The sequence below is a fragment of the Mauremys reevesii genome, linkage group 1, assembly GCF_016161935.1.
Source record: "Mauremys reevesii isolate NIE-2019 linkage group 1, ASM1616193v1, whole genome shotgun sequence".
Lineage (NCBI taxonomy): Eukaryota > Metazoa > Chordata > Testudines > Geoemydidae > Mauremys > Mauremys reevesii.
The window spans coordinates 333,742,740-333,759,417 of NC_052623.1; the positions used below are offsets into that span (position 1 = coordinate 333,742,740).

The 16,678-nt window shown below is 42.3% G+C and overlaps 1 protein-coding gene across 4 annotated transcripts in view; it reads left to right on the forward strand.

Moving 5' to 3' along the window:
• ATXN7L1 (ataxin 7 like 1) overlaps positions 1-16,678 on the forward strand; it is a 197,182-nt gene that overhangs the window by 99,505 nt on the left and 80,999 nt on the right. The window contains exon 1 of one of the 4 annotated variants that reach the window (XM_039517093.1): positions 14,315-14,340. The exons of the other annotated variants lie outside the window; for them this stretch is intronic. The gene's annotated coding sequence lies outside the window, so the exon portion shown is untranslated. Of the gene's footprint in view, positions 1-14,314; positions 14,341-16,678 lie in introns of those variants that run through there. 4 annotated transcript variants of the gene reach the window in all.

Below are 16,678 nucleotides of genomic sequence, written 5' to 3' on the forward strand. Positions count from 1 at the left end.
GAAAGGAGCTGGGGGTTTGTTAGTGGATTATAGATTGTTGTAATAAACCATAAATCCAGTGTCTCTATTCAGTCTGCATAAGGGGGGGCGTCTCACGACTAATATTTCATAAAGCTCTGTATCTCTCAAGTGCTTTATAAGAGTAAAGTTTCTGTGGTTAAGAAATTCCTTTGCTAAGCCTACAATCCTGGCTTTCCTGCCACCTTGTTACCAGAGGACTTTAACTAGAATCCCAGAGTGCCCACAGCTAGGTGGATCTCTACGGTAGTGTGTGTAAGTGACTGAGGGCACTTGGGAAAGCGAAAGTACTAGTTTTAAGGTGTATGGTGGCTGGACTGCAGAGTCCCGTGTCCCAAAGAAAGGCTCAGACAAGAAGCCTTAACTAGAGCTGTGCAAATAACCAATGTTTCAGTTTGATGACTGAACCAAAAAATTAAAAAAAAATTTGTTTCAGGTCAACCCAAAACAAAAATTGAATTTTCCAACAAACTGAAAAAAAATGGTTTTGGGTCAAAGGAAATAGTGCTGAGGGTTCAGGACAATTGACTCTGATGAGCCACTTACGTAAAAGTGCCATTAAAATCAGCCTTAGCTCAAGTAGCAATAGGATCCTATGATCCATCTGAATCAATGTAGTTCAGTGGCAAGATCCAGAATTGTTAACTTGAGTAAACCACTTGGAAAAGTTTCTTCGTGCTCAGTATCAACAATACTGAAATCCCCAGATTTGCTCAGGACAACTGGATCCAATGCTGGCATGGTCCATAGTGTCTATACTACCACTTGCTAAAGGAGTTTTAGACCTACATCATTTTCACCAAGGTTCCCTGATTTGTCACAGATTCAAGAGAATCTCACATTGTGATACTTTATATCTAGCATAACTGGCTCATATGCTATATTGTCTGAGTATGGTTCTGAGAACATAGATCTTCAAATGGCTAAAACATCTAGTCTAAGGTTAAAACCCCAGTTTTAAAAATGTCCAAGTCTATGATAAGGCATCAGGGGTCTAAACATGGGCATCAGTGCTTTGTTTCTGAAGTCATTTGTGACGGGTAAGTGTCACAGGACCTAGAGTCAGAAGGGAAGACTACCTGAAAAGACATGCAGACACATTGTCTTACTCTGGAAGGGGAGAACTATATAGTGATCTGACCAGATGGCAGAGTCACAACGAAGGAGCACCCCGCGTCCCAAAGAGAGCGGCCACTGGACAAGCAACCACCAGGAGGGGGTGCCAGACAGGACAAGAGCTAATTCCGAGACCTAGTCACAAGGAGACACATCTGCAGTGAGTCACCTTCAGTGAACACCTTCACATCAGGTCATAAAGAGCTTCTGCTCCACTGTCATCTGCCAGTGATAGATCAGTGGATTTGCAGACTATTTCTTATGTGAAATCAATTGCACAGTGATATCCCTCAAGATAACAGAGAACAATAATAAATAAATAAGTAGTTTTTGCAGCCGCTTCTGGGACCACATTGTCTTAGCACTGAAGTTCTTGGTTCCAATCAGATTGGGCCCAGATTGATCCCACATTAGGGTTCTGCAGTTGAAAACTGTTTTTCTAGCCTACAAGACTTCCTTTGATCAAGAGCAGAGACTGGTCTGTCAAAAGCACAGGTCCCTCACTTAGGACTCGGTCTGGCAGTATGTATTATTTAAAGGGAGTATGCCGAGGTTAAGCCTCTTTGGATACATCTATGCTGGAATAAAAGACCCAGGGCCGGCCCATGTCAGCTGACTTGTGCTCTCAGGGCTTGGGCTGAGGGCTTGCTGTGTAGATGTTCAGGCTCGGGCAGCCCCTCAGCCCAAGCCACACAAGCCCAAGTCAGCTGACCCAGGCCAGCCGCAGGTGTTTAATTGCTGTGTAGACATACTTTTTTTGGTATGTCTACGTTGCAATGTAAGTCCAGATTCGGCTGACTCTGGGTTAGAGAACCCAGGGCTTGAGCATCTACGCTGATTGTTAACCCTACATTAAGAATTTCCTAACCCAGGCTCAAATCTGGGGCTCTGGTTTCCACATAGCAGAACGTAGATCCAAGTCAAACCAACCATATCCCAGACTCCCATTGCATCCTCTTGAAACATGGCTGTGCTAGCCCTTTGATCATGGTACACTTTAAGAAAACTTGACCATCCAACCACACATTATAGGAAATTCGAATAGCCTGCCAATACATCCTGCTGAGCAGTCATTTTGCTCTGTGTGCTCCCAGCTATCAGAGCCAGCAATGTGGAGGAGGAGCCCTTTGAAGACCTTCTCTTGCTTGAACTTTCACTCCTGTGTCAGGAAACAGGCAGAGGTTCTGTGAGACACTGGTGGACATGTTGGCAGTGTTTTCTGACCCACCAAAGCACCTGACAGTTTAAGATGGAGGAGGACACAGACATGGCAGACTTGAAGTGGCTGATGCTCATGACACTTGGCACAGCTGTTGATGCCCCCTACCTAGCCTGGTACTTCTGGAGCAGGGCCATGAGCACAGACTGATGGGATCACATCATCATGCAGACCTGGGAGGACCAGCAGTGGGTCCAGAGCTTTCGCAGGAAGACAGCTACATTACATATTGTGAGCAGCTTGCCCCAACCCTCCAGTGTAAAGATACTGTGGCAAATTGCCAGCACTATTATGATGGGTCTCGCGCTCTCTCTTCTTTCGAGGGGGTTCAGGGCACCATTTCTTGCCCCTGAATTGGAATAGTAATTGCCCCACTAGTGTCCTTGAGGAGGGGAGTGGAGAGGGAGGGACCTGGGCCTGCCCTCTACTCCAGGTCCCAGCCCAGGGGCCCTGAGGATAGTGGTGAACCACTTGAACTGGCGGTTCCTTCCCCTGGGCTACTTCCCTCTCCTGCCCTTCAGCTTGTGGGAGGGCTTCCTGCCCTCCCTCTGCACAAGCCAGGTGCCCCTTACCTAGGGTCTTGGACTTCTTAGCCCACCGCAGCACTTCTCCAAACTGTCCTCTGCTCCCCTCCAAACTGTTCTCTGCTCCAATACCAATCTTCTCTGCTCCAACTCCTCCAAACTGTTCTCTGCTCCAATACCAATCTTCTCTGCTCCAACTCCTCCAAACTGTTCTCTGCTCCAATACCAATCCTTTCTACTCCAACTCCCACACTGTCTGATTGAAGCAGGGGTTTTTATCATGTGACTGAATGCAGGTGCTCTAATTGGCTTCAGGTGCTCTAATTGGCTTCAGGTGCCCTAGTTAATCTATAGCAAAGTTTCTTCCCCTTACAGGGAATAAGGCTCCCTTTTAACCCTCTCCTGCTGCCCTCTGGCCATGCTGTATCACAATACACATATGAGGGTGGCCTTCTCGGTCCAAAAGCCGATTTCCATAACCATTTGGAAGTTGGCTAGCCCAAGCTGCTACAGGTCCACTGCCAACCAGTTTGGTGTTGGAAAGTTGACTGTAGGCAATGTGATGATGGAAGTTTCTGAGACAGTCAGGCATGTGGTTTACCCTAAGGTGTCAGGCATCAAAGATATTCCTAAAGTAACTGCTGGCTTGGAGAAAATAGGGTTTCCAAACTGCACCTGGGCTATTTATGAGACTCATGTGCCCATATTTTGCTGCCCTCAAGGAGCACTTGGATACATAAACCAAAAAGGGTACTGCTCCATTGTTCTGCAGGCCTTTGTGGACCCCAGAGGTAAATTTGTGAATGTCAGCATGGATTGCACTGGGAAAGTTCATACTAGAGTTTTTCATTGTTTGGAAGTTCTGTTTCCAGGCTGGGACACTATTCCCACCAAATGACATTATCATAAACGAGTTACTGTCGCCACCATTATTCTGGGGGACCCTGCATACCCCCCTTTTGCCTTGGCTTATGAAACTGTACCCTGACTTCAGAGGCCCTGACAAAAGATGTTTTAATTACACTCTGAGCAGATGTAGAATGGTTGTTGAATGTGCTTTAGGCCGATTGAAATCATGTTGGAGATGTCTACAGACCCGTTTGCATGCCAGTGTCATCAAGGCTGTCCACACTACTGTGCCTTGCTGTGCTCCTCACAATCTTTATGAAACCAGAGGGGAGCCATTTCCTTCTGAATGGATCTATGACAGCAGGTCCGTTGAATCAGTACACTCAGCCAGAAAGAGCACCTACCACAACTGGAGCTGGATGCACACCGAGACAACAGAAGTCAGGAATGCTTTGTGTTCCCACACTATGGACTTGTATGGTCCAATGAAAGAGGGAGACTTGTACCTTTATGGGTGTGCTGGGGTGGGGGTGGGGAATGGGCCTCATTGTGTGGGGCATTTTTAGTGCTTGGGAGGGGTGTGGTTTATGAATGACATGACTACTTACCCCACTCTCTTTGATGATTCACAGTATGGATTGATGTAAGGAAGTGATTGAAGTATGGATTGATGTAGACAACTGTATCTATGAATAGTGTTTGCATACTAATTCCTAATTTTCCCTTCTCATTTATTTTCCTTTATTATTTCAGATAGACACTGTATGATGTGATGCAGTGATAGCAATACACTTTCTTGATAAAATAAAAAGCTTATTAATAAACTTGTATTAGGGAAGTACAACATTAACCCATTACCCGGCCAGCTGCCATTACCTCACCAAAACACCAGTAACAATAGAACCATAAAACCAAAAAACCAATGTATGAACAGGTGCAAACAGTGGAACTGTGTATGAGACACAAACTCCCTACTGTTGCATATTCCCTGCCCCGCCCCCCGGTTCTCCTTTCCCTTCTTTCCCCATTTGCTGTTCATTTGGTGCCAGGGGAGAGGGATGGAAGCATCCATAGGGGAGGTGGTCAATATGGAGGGCAGCATGGAGCAAAGGTGCCCAACCAAGCCACTCATGGGGGGCTGATTGCATGGGCCACCCAGCCATGGAGTTTTCCAAGCTGTTTCTGGACTATATCACATGATACCACACGGGGGACTCGGGCTGCGGTGTGAGTGATGCAGCAGGAGCTGCTACTTTTGTGGCCATTAGTGATATCAGCCACAGTTCTCTCTGCTGAGATCTGTCTTTCTCCTTTAGCTGCCATTCCTGTTCCAGGAACTGAGAAGCAAATGCCTACTCCCACGCTGAAACCCTGTCCTCAAGCTGTTCAGCCAGCCTGAGCCTTCCTGCTGGCCTCTTGCCATGCCTTTCCTCTAGGCGTAAGTCGCTCTGTCTTTGTGACTGGGCCTACTTGTTGGCCCTGTTCAGAACTTCAACCATAAATTCATCACAGAAACAATTCCTCTTGGAAAGGTCCATGAAGATACAGTGACCCAGGTTCTGCTGCAGTGGGCGAGCTGTGGATGTACAGCAGCCAGTAGAGGCCAAGGGGCCCGTAATAGGACAAGACACAGAGGGTTACTGTCTCAATAGTTCAGTGCAGAAGCACAGAAAAAATCCTTGTGGAATTTCAAGGACGTAAAATATTACTTTTCCAAACTGAACCTCAGTATATTATGAGAGGGATGCTTCAGATCACAGAAGCTCCCTGGACATGGCTGAGTTAATCGCAGCAAAAGAAGTCCAGAAACCATACTAAGTTAAAAATTTAAAGTTGTTTTATGTTTTCTAGAAATTGCAGCACTACTTGGGTTGGGGGACATCTTGGAGGACATAAAAGTTGTTGTGGTGCCCACTGGCAAAGAGAGATGTTATTCCAAGCTGCTGGTGGGAAACTTGCAGCGTATGCAAGCTAAGTATTCAAATGTATAGTGACTGAACAGAAAATCTGAGTGGAGTGGGCTGGTCAGCTGCCTTCCCCAGAAATGTGACTACCTATCCGGAGTTCCTGCTTCAGGAATAGTTTGCAGCTATCAGCCCCCAAGTTTGGGTTAGAATTCATGAGGGAATCAACAGGATGATGTTAGCTTTCGTGTGGCCTGTCTTGTTATGGCTTCATGCAAACATACAGAACTCCACAGCTATCCCCTTACTCCCCCTCTCCCTTTGCCACATTTGTGGGAAAAAAATTCTAATCTCGGTCAAATTTGGCACAAATGATTTTGTCACCTGCATGGACTACTTCTCACTGAAATGGACTAGATTTGTAAATGGAAAACATTTTCACCTTCATTCTCCCTCCCCCTCCTATTTACTCTTTCTAGGCAGCTTGTTACACCATTGAGTGGTTACAGAGCTGCGTATTTCCAGGCACGGCAATGTAAGGTTATTGTTTTTAAGAAACAGGAATGCCCTAGCAAAAATCTGTACCTTCTCAAGTAAGGATTCACTTTCAAGGCATTTTATTGTTTGTGTTTCCCAGTCACCATTTTGAACTACACATGATGAGGGGAGCCAAGCCACTGGTAGCATACAGTACTCCACTAGCAAATACGTGCTGCTAGCTAGGGCTTCTAACAACTTTTTAATTGGTTCATAAAACAGAAATCCCTCCCATTATTATATTCCATCATCATGCACCTCTGTTGGCTCTGTGCTTGGTGCAGTGCCCAGCACCCGGTCAAACCCATCATAAAATGGGCATGATGTCAGCAAGTTGCTTGAGGTGCAGTTCTGGTCACTATATCCACTCCCTGCACTGGTTGGGTAAATTTGCAACGCTGCCAGTTTCTTTGCGGTTTGCTGGTATGCATGGTCATTTCTGGTATTTTCACTAACGTCCACTGTTTTGCTGGCTTCACACCAGGAATTTACCAAAATCTGGCTGTGCTCCAGTCACCATGAAGCAACATGCTTTGCAAAATGCTTGTCCTGTTCAGTCTCCATTACAAACAGAAAAGACTCTCTGACGGTGTGTTTGCAGTTCGGTGTTCAGAAGACAATGGAAAGGTTAAACACTGACTACATGCTCCTGCATTGCACCAAGAGGACCTGAATCTGTTTCCTGGGAGTTGACTGGAGATTCTTGGAATAGAGAGGACAGAGGAAGTTGGCTCATGGGTTTATGGGATACTTTTGGCGAATTCCCAGGATCCAAGTCAGGGGGGCTGCATCAGCACTGCAAAGGAATAAGACTTGAATCCTGGGTCCCAGCTTGACTCAGACTCAATATCTCTAACCCTGCAGGATCCTGGGTCCGAGCCCAAGTCTGAGAGATTTGTGTGTAGACGGAAGGTGGGTGTGGGCTCAAGCCTTAGTCCAAAACTGGGCTTACCTTGCAGTTTAGACCTACCCTTTATTATCAAGGAGAATACTCATTATCTCCATTTCTGCTGGAAGGTGACTTCAGAGTAAAACAAGATCCTGCATCATTGACAAACTTCCTTTTTCAGAGTGAAATAGGGAATTCTTCTCTGTTCCCTCTGATACTATTGGTTCGGAAGATCTATCTGCAGATCAGTTGAGACACATCCAAGATGATGTCGTAGGTATAAGTGGATCGGCAGTAGGAGCTCAGAATGCAAGTCAGTACACCTCCACTGTCTGCTATTGGATTTATCTGCTCAAAATGAGGTTCAGTGGATGAAAAATATCTGTTGTGCAATGCTTCCTTCTGCTGCTGGTCAGAAGGGACCTGTGCAGTCTCCAATAGTGGTCCAATATGGGGACCTGGCCATTGCTACCTCCCCACAAAGAGCTCTGTTGCAGCAGAAGCTGGTTGACTTGTATCTTTTCATTGATTTTTTAGCAGTGACACCATCACTGTGGCATCTGAACACTTACAAGGGGGGGAAAAACACAAACAAATTTAATAGCAGAACAGCGTTGGCCTATGTGTTTGTAGAGCACCTGGAATAATGGGGCCCTGATTCTGACTGGGGCTTCTGATGCTATTGTATAATATGAAAATAACAAAATCCCCAGAATTTAATGTTTGAGCCACCAGATAGATATGTCTCGTGCTACTCCAAGAAGTTAATCAAATATAACAATTGATCTTTTATAGGGACATAGAAAGTGTGCACATTAGCTTCTTTGAAATCACCCAAATATATGGTTAACATTTGTTTTATATTTGCCGTTTGCTTTGAGGCAAATACTGACGTGCTTGCTCAGTTTTCTGTTCGGACGCAGGCGAACTCCCATTAAAGGCATTGTGGGCTTGCCTGAAAAATAACTGAGTGAAAACCTGAGCAAGGACCTCAGGATTAAGACTGAAATATATTACTTGGTGAGGTTGAAAAGAATGGGGTTAAAAACAGTATGGGAATGTGCATCATATAACATGTCTCTTGTTTACTTCCATCTTTGTACTCAATGTTGTCAGAATAGCTCAGGGTATAGTATTTTAGGTTCATTGCTTATGTAGATCCAGTAGGGGGAGCTCACAGCATTGGTTTGTCAGCTTTAAAATGTCTCTCTTTCATAGGTGATTGAACTAGATTTTTTAAAAATCTAGAACCTGAAGAGTATTTTGCAACAGATTGGAGGAGACACATACTCTCCTCTATTTCTGGGCACATGATTCTCATTGTCATTAATGGGAAAATCCTGCCCACAGATGAACAGGAGACTGTTGCAGAATATTTTAAAATTGGATCCAAATTTGGGCCTAAATTGTCTGAGTCTCTCTCTTCTGTTTGCCCTCTGCTGACTAGAAAAAGTGGCATTAGAATGAAGAGGTCTGGAATGTTTCAGTTGTGCACATGTGCTTAAATCCTGTTAGCTTTGGCTCTTTTGTTCAGTGTAACAGTTAAAACAACCTCTTACTGAATGGAGAATGATGTTGGTATGTGTATACATGTGTAAAGACAAAGATCTCTAGGGCTATAGAAATCTGCAGTGTCTAAGTGGAACGCAAGGAGGACAACAGATCCTCACATGCAATCCATGTGTATGAAAAAAACTGTCCTTTCAGTAAGGATTCATATAAACGCCGTTCTCTGTGCTGTGAAAATCAAAAAATGCCTTTGAAAGAGTCAGTACCATAATAGCAGGACCTCTTGAGGAAAGATCTAGGATCTTTCTAGGTTCCTTTATGCCAGGTAAAGGGTCTCTCTAAGCCATTGATATAACCAGGGGGAATTTCTACAGAGCAAAAACTGAGGAAGACAGATGTAGGCTATCTTTTTAGGACCCCCCTCCCGAGCATAGCACCTTGGAGATTCTGAGCAGTGCTGCCATTGGGGAAAGAATTCCATAACTTAGACCCGTGTTCTCAACCTGCAGCCTGAGGGCTGCTTGCAACCCAATCATCACACAGCTGTAGTAGCCCATGTGACACTGTAAGGGCCATATGGGTAGTATGTAGTGTGGATGCAGCCCACATAACACACATGAGGCCCACAATGGTAAATAGGTTGAGGACCTCAGACGTAGACTCTCCAGGGCTGTCGAAGGTGTGCTGGGTACTGCTTCAGCCGCCAGAACTGCCTAGAATCAGGAGGGTGTAAAAGTGGCTTAAAGCTATTCATTCCTCTCTTCCCTCTATTTGTGAATTTGTGCTGTGCCTCGTAGAGTATATCTTCACTGCAAGTGAAGGTATGTTTGTAGCATGGAAAGACATGTCCATGCTAGCTTTAATTTAGCTAGCATAGGTAACAGTATGTAGACATGATAGTACGGGCTAGCAACCCGAGTAGACACCTAGAGTCTCCATCAGGCTTGTACTCAGGCTGTTACCCCAAGAACAAGCCTGTGGCACCATATCTTCACTACTACTGTTACCTGCACAAACCAGATTAAAGCTAGCATGGAGATGCAGAAACAAACAGACCTTTACTTTGCAAAGAAGACATATCCTTAAGGGTGCACACCATAGACTCTCACCACCATTATTTTCCTGGGGTAACAGTTTTCATGAAGGTTGCAATCCTTTCTTAAAACTGGTCTCAGTAGCTCAGTATTTCATAATGTTGTGAGTGAACTAATGCAAAACAGATTACTTTGTATATGACATAGAATTCCAGAGAAGACAGCAGATCAGTGGTCCATTGCTTTATACAATATTGGCTGTGAAAATAATATATTTAATTCCTTTAAAAAAATGAGATTAGTTACAATCTCAAATCAGGAAATGCCCTGGGTGATATTGCATGTTTAACCTGAACTTTGACCCCTTGTGTGTCTGCACTCGAATTGTCTTGAGCTAGGTGATCATATTATTGCTCAAATACTATAATATACTTTTTTCCTACCACCTGAGGGCTTCTCTTCACAGTGCCTTAGTCTGCACTGGCAAGGATGTCAATTCTGATGTTCACCAGCATGTCGGACATTGCCTGGCCTGTGTGGTCCCTACTGGCACACGCTAAAAGTTCCATAGTGCACTTCAATGTAGTTTGGTTTCTTCAATCAAGCAGACAAAGATATATAACAAGATCCAATGGCTAGAAGTTGAAACGAAGCAAAATCAGGCTGGAAAAGGCACAAAACTGGGGAAGGAAGGTTGAAATTTATGACTCGGACGACAAAAGACAGAATACATGAGATGCTTCATTGAGACAGACAATGAGAAGCCAATAAAACTAGATGGTATAGAGTTAAAGTCTGTACAATTTAAATATTTCAGTTCAGTGTTAAGCTGTGATAGGGATGTGGATGTTAGGAGTCATATGAAGAGCACCTGGGTCAAATGGAGGGAGTTGACAGGAATTCCCTCCAATAAGAATATGCCAAGTAAACTAAAGAACAAAGCGTATAACACCATGATTAGGACAGCCATGATGTATGGGTTGGAATGCTGGCCAAAAAGGAAGAGAGAACCACTGCTTTATACTGTTGAAATAATAATGCTCAAGTGGATGCTGGGTAAGATGAGAGCTGGCAGGCTACTCAGTGAAATAGTCTGAGCCATGATGCAGGTACCCCTCGTGGAAAAGCTGAGGGAGTATCAGCTAAGGTGGTTGGGTCACATGAGACAACGAGATGCGAGATATGTTGGTCAAAGAGTATGCGATCTAGTGGCCACAGGACAAAGACCACAAGGAAGGCCCAGTAAAAGGTGGTTTGAGTCGCAGAAGGAGGACAGAAAGAAGGCTTGTGTCTGCTTGGAAGACACACTCGACAGCAGTGCTTGGAGACAAAGAACAAGAGCCACCAATGCCAACTAGCAGGACAAGGCAAAAGCAAAGGACAAGAACAACACTGAAATTTAGTATAGCAACAATCTACACTGAGGAAAGTGTCTTGGACTGTATTTGGTCAAACTTTAGCAAAATTGAATCTTGGTTAGAATTCTAAGTTTGCTTAATGGTTTCAGTTCTTAACTATTGCAGACTCAGTCATTCTAGCTGTAATATAGCTGTTTTCTCCTTGTTTCCTGCCTGCTGCCATAAATTTGAGTTGGAGATTTAGTTGTCACAAGAGGAGGTGGAAACATTTTATCACTTTCCCTTCCCTGTTTCTGCTGGAGGTCTCGTTGGAGAACCTGAGAACTGGGAACTTTTTCAATGCTATACTGATGGAGTTTTTTGAATGTTTAGCAGAGATCTTTCATCTGACTTGTTCAGCAGCTGTTAGAATTAAGTTAAGATGTTAAAATTAATTTTTTCCCTTTTATATTCTCAAATTTCACTTTTTTAGTACTTGTAATATAATCCTACTAGTTCTCCAGTCATCCATAGTGTTACAAGAAAAAGAAACAGATGAAACAGTTTGATTCCTTTTATATTTTATTATTCTGTTTGCAGAAGCATCTAAAATGTGCTAGACTCTAAATACAAAGAAGAAATAGTTCCTGCCCCAAAAAAACATATAAAAAAAGAGCAATAATCCTCCCCTTCTCCTTCCAGGAGCTCCTGTAAGGTCCAAGGGTATGTCTGTGCTGCAGTCAAAGGTGTGATTGCAAGCGTGGGTTGGTATACCTGCAGTAGCTTTCATCTAGCTAGCATGGTTAAAAATAGCTGAAAAGACATGGTGGCACAGGCTTTAGCACAGGCTGGCAATGCAAGTATGTACCCTCAGTCCCACAGTTTGTACAGCCCATGCTGAAGCCCGCACCATGGCATCTTTTTCATATTTAGCTGTACTAGATAAAGTTAGGTAGTGTGGATACACCAACTCATGTTGCTCTCGCACCTTCAATTGCATTGTGGGTATAACCTGTGAGTTAAAAGTTCCATAATCCCCTATGACCTGAACAGGGATGCATCTTGACAAACCTGCAGTTACAGGTAAGTAACCTTCTCTTCCTAATTAAACCTCACATCCCCCTTTCTGGGGAGGTAAATAAGTGTTAGTATCCCCATATCACAGATGAGAAAACAAGGTTTAAGTGACTCCCCCACCATCATACAGCAAATACCCATCACACCAAAGCTAGGTCTTCTAGCTCACCAGCCGAGTGCCTTCCATTGCCACTTATGCAAGTCACTCACCCTTTCTGTGTTTGTTTGTTTGCCTGTCTCTCAAATGAGCTTGTTAAAAATGCTTTGGACTTTTATCTTTAAAAATCAAAGCACTTGCCAAAAGGGGTAAGCAAGCATGAGCAATCCCATTTTACAGCATAATTAAGCACATTGATTTGAAGCGATTTTTCTGTCATTACAGGAGCTGTCATCTTTCTTTTCATTTTGTTGTTGACACATTTGTTGAGTATTATTACTGTTGTACTTCTGTCATCTCTGGTCTTTTTAGATTAACTAAATAGCATCATATAAAGTATCTTAAATGAATTGCACCAGATTGACCCAACAAAAGATTTTGCATTTCAGGTTATCAAAAGCTACTCTTCCCTTGTACATAGAGGTACATCACTAATGTTATTGCCTCTGAGTAAACAACAGTTTGCCAATAAAAACACCCCCCAGAATTCCAGGAGGAAAATGTATGCAAGTTCCCTAATTCCTGCCAATAAAACCCTGCAAGAAAAACTTGTAATTAAACTTGACCTTGTGCAAGAGTAAGGTTTGATTAATCATGGTGTGCTACTATTAACATAGTAAAATGGGAAGGAAAAGGGACTAGGTTATCCACAACCTTCAGACCAATCTGTCTCTAATTACCTATCTACTTTTAATTAATAGAAGCTTCAGTGAATGTCTGCAATAGTCCTGTGTAATCTGCATAATAAATATTACCATAGCTTTTCCATTCACTATTTAAGAATCACCTCACATACCACTGAAATGCATCCAGCTCTGGGAGGAAATGTAACTGTTTTTAACAGGTGCATCATGACAGTCTGGACTATAATTGAATACCACCTTATCCAGTTGAAACTGTAGGAACATTTAGGTCAGCAGATTGCAGTTACCCAAACTGTCACTTGGCCAGAACATCTCTGTTCTTGCAGTAAATGCTGCAGGATTTTTAACTGACCCCTGCTGGTTACAGCTTCATTCTTACGTTTAATAAGAAGGTAACAAGAAGTGCAGTGCTTCCTAGCACTATGCTGAGACATACACTATTTATTTATTTCCATTAGTGACCTTGGTGTGCTAGCTGCTTTCCAAACAGAAAAGAAGGGAATGCCCCTGACTGACTTCTTGGGAAGCATAGCCTACTTTAGTCACCTGAGTTTTTCCTTGTAGATATCCTTCTACACCAGTTACTGAAGATCCACCAGTCAATCCTGGAAAATGTATGCTGAGCACATGTTCTTCATATCACTTTATTTTTTTGAGAATTTGGCTCTTTCCAATAATTTAGTAGTGAGGTTCTAGATGTTTTATCTACTGTCTCTTGTGCAGTTATCCTGGGAAAACATCTGCATTGTTACATAAATAAAAGATGCTCCAAGGGAGCTCCGGTTTCTCCTGTTAACTACTGCGAAACATCTCACACAGCACCCTGCCCCTCCCCTGACCATATAAAGGATAATAGGCACCTATATAAGAAAAAGCCCCAAATATCGGGACTGTCCCTATAAAATCAGGTCATCTGGTCACCCTACCCCTGCCTCAATAAATAAATAAATAAAATCTTTATCCATAAATATGTATATCTGTTACTCCTGCGGCTTTAATTTTGTACTTTGTTTCAATATTACTTAGTTACTTGACTTGTATAAATAGTTTTTTAAAAAGCAGCACTTTTCAAAGTGCTTGTTGTTCTTGGCACAGGATCAGTTCTGGTGTCCAACTGGTAGGACCTGAAACTTGTTGTTTAATAAGTGCCTGTAGTCAAAACAGTTGGTGTATGCAACGACTGATCTGGTATTTGTTGCAGCAGGTCATCTGCCTGATTTCTAACACATGCACAATACCTAATCACGTTGCTGTATTTCTCTGACGGAGTCTGTGGTAATGTGAATCATTTCACGTTCCAAAAGTACAACATGTTTACAGTCATCGTGGAATCAGATTACGTTGGCAGCGCGTTCTTCTCTGTAAGTGGTTTCAGTTTACATTTCGTCTTCTAGTAGGGTATTTGCATAATTTTGCTGATCCTACTTTTTTGTAGACCTTTTTAGAAACGGGGAGTCGTTTTAGCTGTTTAATTTTAGGAAGTGGAACTTGTATCTGTTGCAAATGAAGAAACGTGCAGCTCAGAGGTTGTTTTAGCACTTGATAATTAATTTCCAAATGATGTCATTTGACCTAGTCAGGAGTGTGTACTACTTGCACTGCTTTTTAGCAAAACAACAGTACTTTTCTTTGAATTGGCTGTTTATTTCCTTTGTCAGTTTACAAGAAGGATCAAAATGAAACTGACTGTGCCATTTCCTTTACTGCGCACAGTGTAAGGGTGGATACAGTTTGCGGATATTGTTTCCAAACGTTTCAACTGGACTTGGAACAGTTATTTTGTCAAACTCTCACTGGTAAAGTTATCCTTGGATCGTGCAACACTCTGCTGTGGTTTGTTGGCATCAAATCTGAGTTTATTTTTATCTAGCCTCACATATTTGGTTTTGTAGGGTTTTTTTTAGATTGTTGCTACAAAATGAAAGTGCTTACAAGGTGATTATAAGCTCTGGTTATGAAGCAACTGCCAGTTATTGCAAGATGACACTCTCTGCCAGTACTTCAGTTGTTCAGTTTTCTGGCTCCTAACTAGAATTGTTTTGGGGAGGGGGAGTTTGTTGTTGTTGTCGTTGTTTTTAATTAGAACTAATGCCAAGCACACTTTCAAACTTTGACCTGGAATTAGTACACTGTAGAAGATTTCATACAATATTTACTGAAATAGAAGGTAATAAATTGCTCAACTTTGCACAGTGAATAGCTGTGTAATTAAAATTCAGAGTATAGAACTCAGAGAAACAATATTTTGTGTGTGCACACTGTACGGAATTGTCATGAGTAAGTAGCACATTAACAATTATGGCATAACAGTTTAATATATCAGAATCAGATTGTAAATGAGATACGACACTTCATTGAACCATTGGTTAAATATTTTAAACAAAGAGAGATAAATAGCATTTATACTATACTGAAGGTCATCTGATTGTTCAGTCTGACCTGATGTAAATAATTTGACCACAAATCTTGTACAGCTCAAGAAAGACAACTTAAAGACATTTCTATAGTGATAAATGTGAACACTAAGCTGAGTCTTACTGTATTGTAACTGTTTACTGCCGGCAGAATATTTTTAATACATTTTTTTCAGCAATTCAGTTCTGCTTCTCCTAATGGAATGTAATACAGAACTGTGAACCAAAGTGCTGAGTTTACTGAATTATTCATGAATTAAATTTAGAATGAAAATACCATTTTCACCCTCTTTGGTAGATTGCCTTTTTATTTGACTTTTTGAGGATTATAATCTTGAGACTGGAAAGTTTTTAAAAAAGAAAAAAAACCACCACCAAGTTTTTGCTTTAGGCTCTGTCTACACAGGAAGTCAAATCATGGTAAACTGCAAATGTGTTTGAACATGACAGTTGCTATATAAATAAGGTTCTAGCATGTTTTCTCTGACTTTGTGCACAGGGATTTTTTGGCCTGATAACTACTTCCAGGCAATACCAAGAGAGACTGAGGTTTTTCATTTGGTAATGGTGTTTGCTCTTCTCTCCCACGCCGGCCAGAACTGTCCCTCTCTGAGCCTTCCCCTTCTGCCATTTTGCAACACTTTGTGATTTTGTATCTCCCATTGATGCACAAGAGACTGTTTTGAAAACTGTTTTGTCTTTTTCCTAGAATTGTTTGTGTTAATGGAGATAAGCATTTTGGATGAAAGAGAGGTTTACTGTGAAAGAAACACATACTTGTGTTTTCAGTTTCCCTCAATTAAAAAACTGAGGTTTTAACATCAAAATATGATCTGTTTTGCGTACACTAAAACCACTGTAGGATCCAACTTTTTAATCTAGTAAAATATGAACAGTTGACACAAGTCATTAGAATTAATAAGCATGGACTGAGTACATTTGGGTTTATCTCCTCTGTACTTCAGAGACTACCTCATATTTTATCCTAGGAGTGGAGATCAGCGGGGATGCTTGATCTTATGAGTGTAGTCGTCAGAGAGCTAGGAACAAGGCATCCTCAGAGACAGGTTTTCAACTTTGGAACTTGCTGCATTTTTGCCCCCTCTTTTCCCCTGACACTGGTCGGACAGAATCTGAGTTTGTTGACCTTCAGAGCACACTGTATTTCCATTTTATGGTTTTTTTTGAGGGGATGGAATTGAGGAGGAAGGATTTTAGTCTTCAGTTTTTGTGGATTTGAACGTCCTTATTGATTGTCATTTTGTCAAAGTGATTATTAGTGTATTTTTAAAATTATGTATCCGTATAAGCACATAGGTTGAGCACGTGCTATTGTTAAAAAATAAATAGCCTCTCATGTCACTAGGTAATTGAACTCATTCGCTTCTGACCAGGAAGTTGAGATGTTGCTCTTCCTCCAGAATAGCTGTTGTTTCCCAAAGACCAGCCA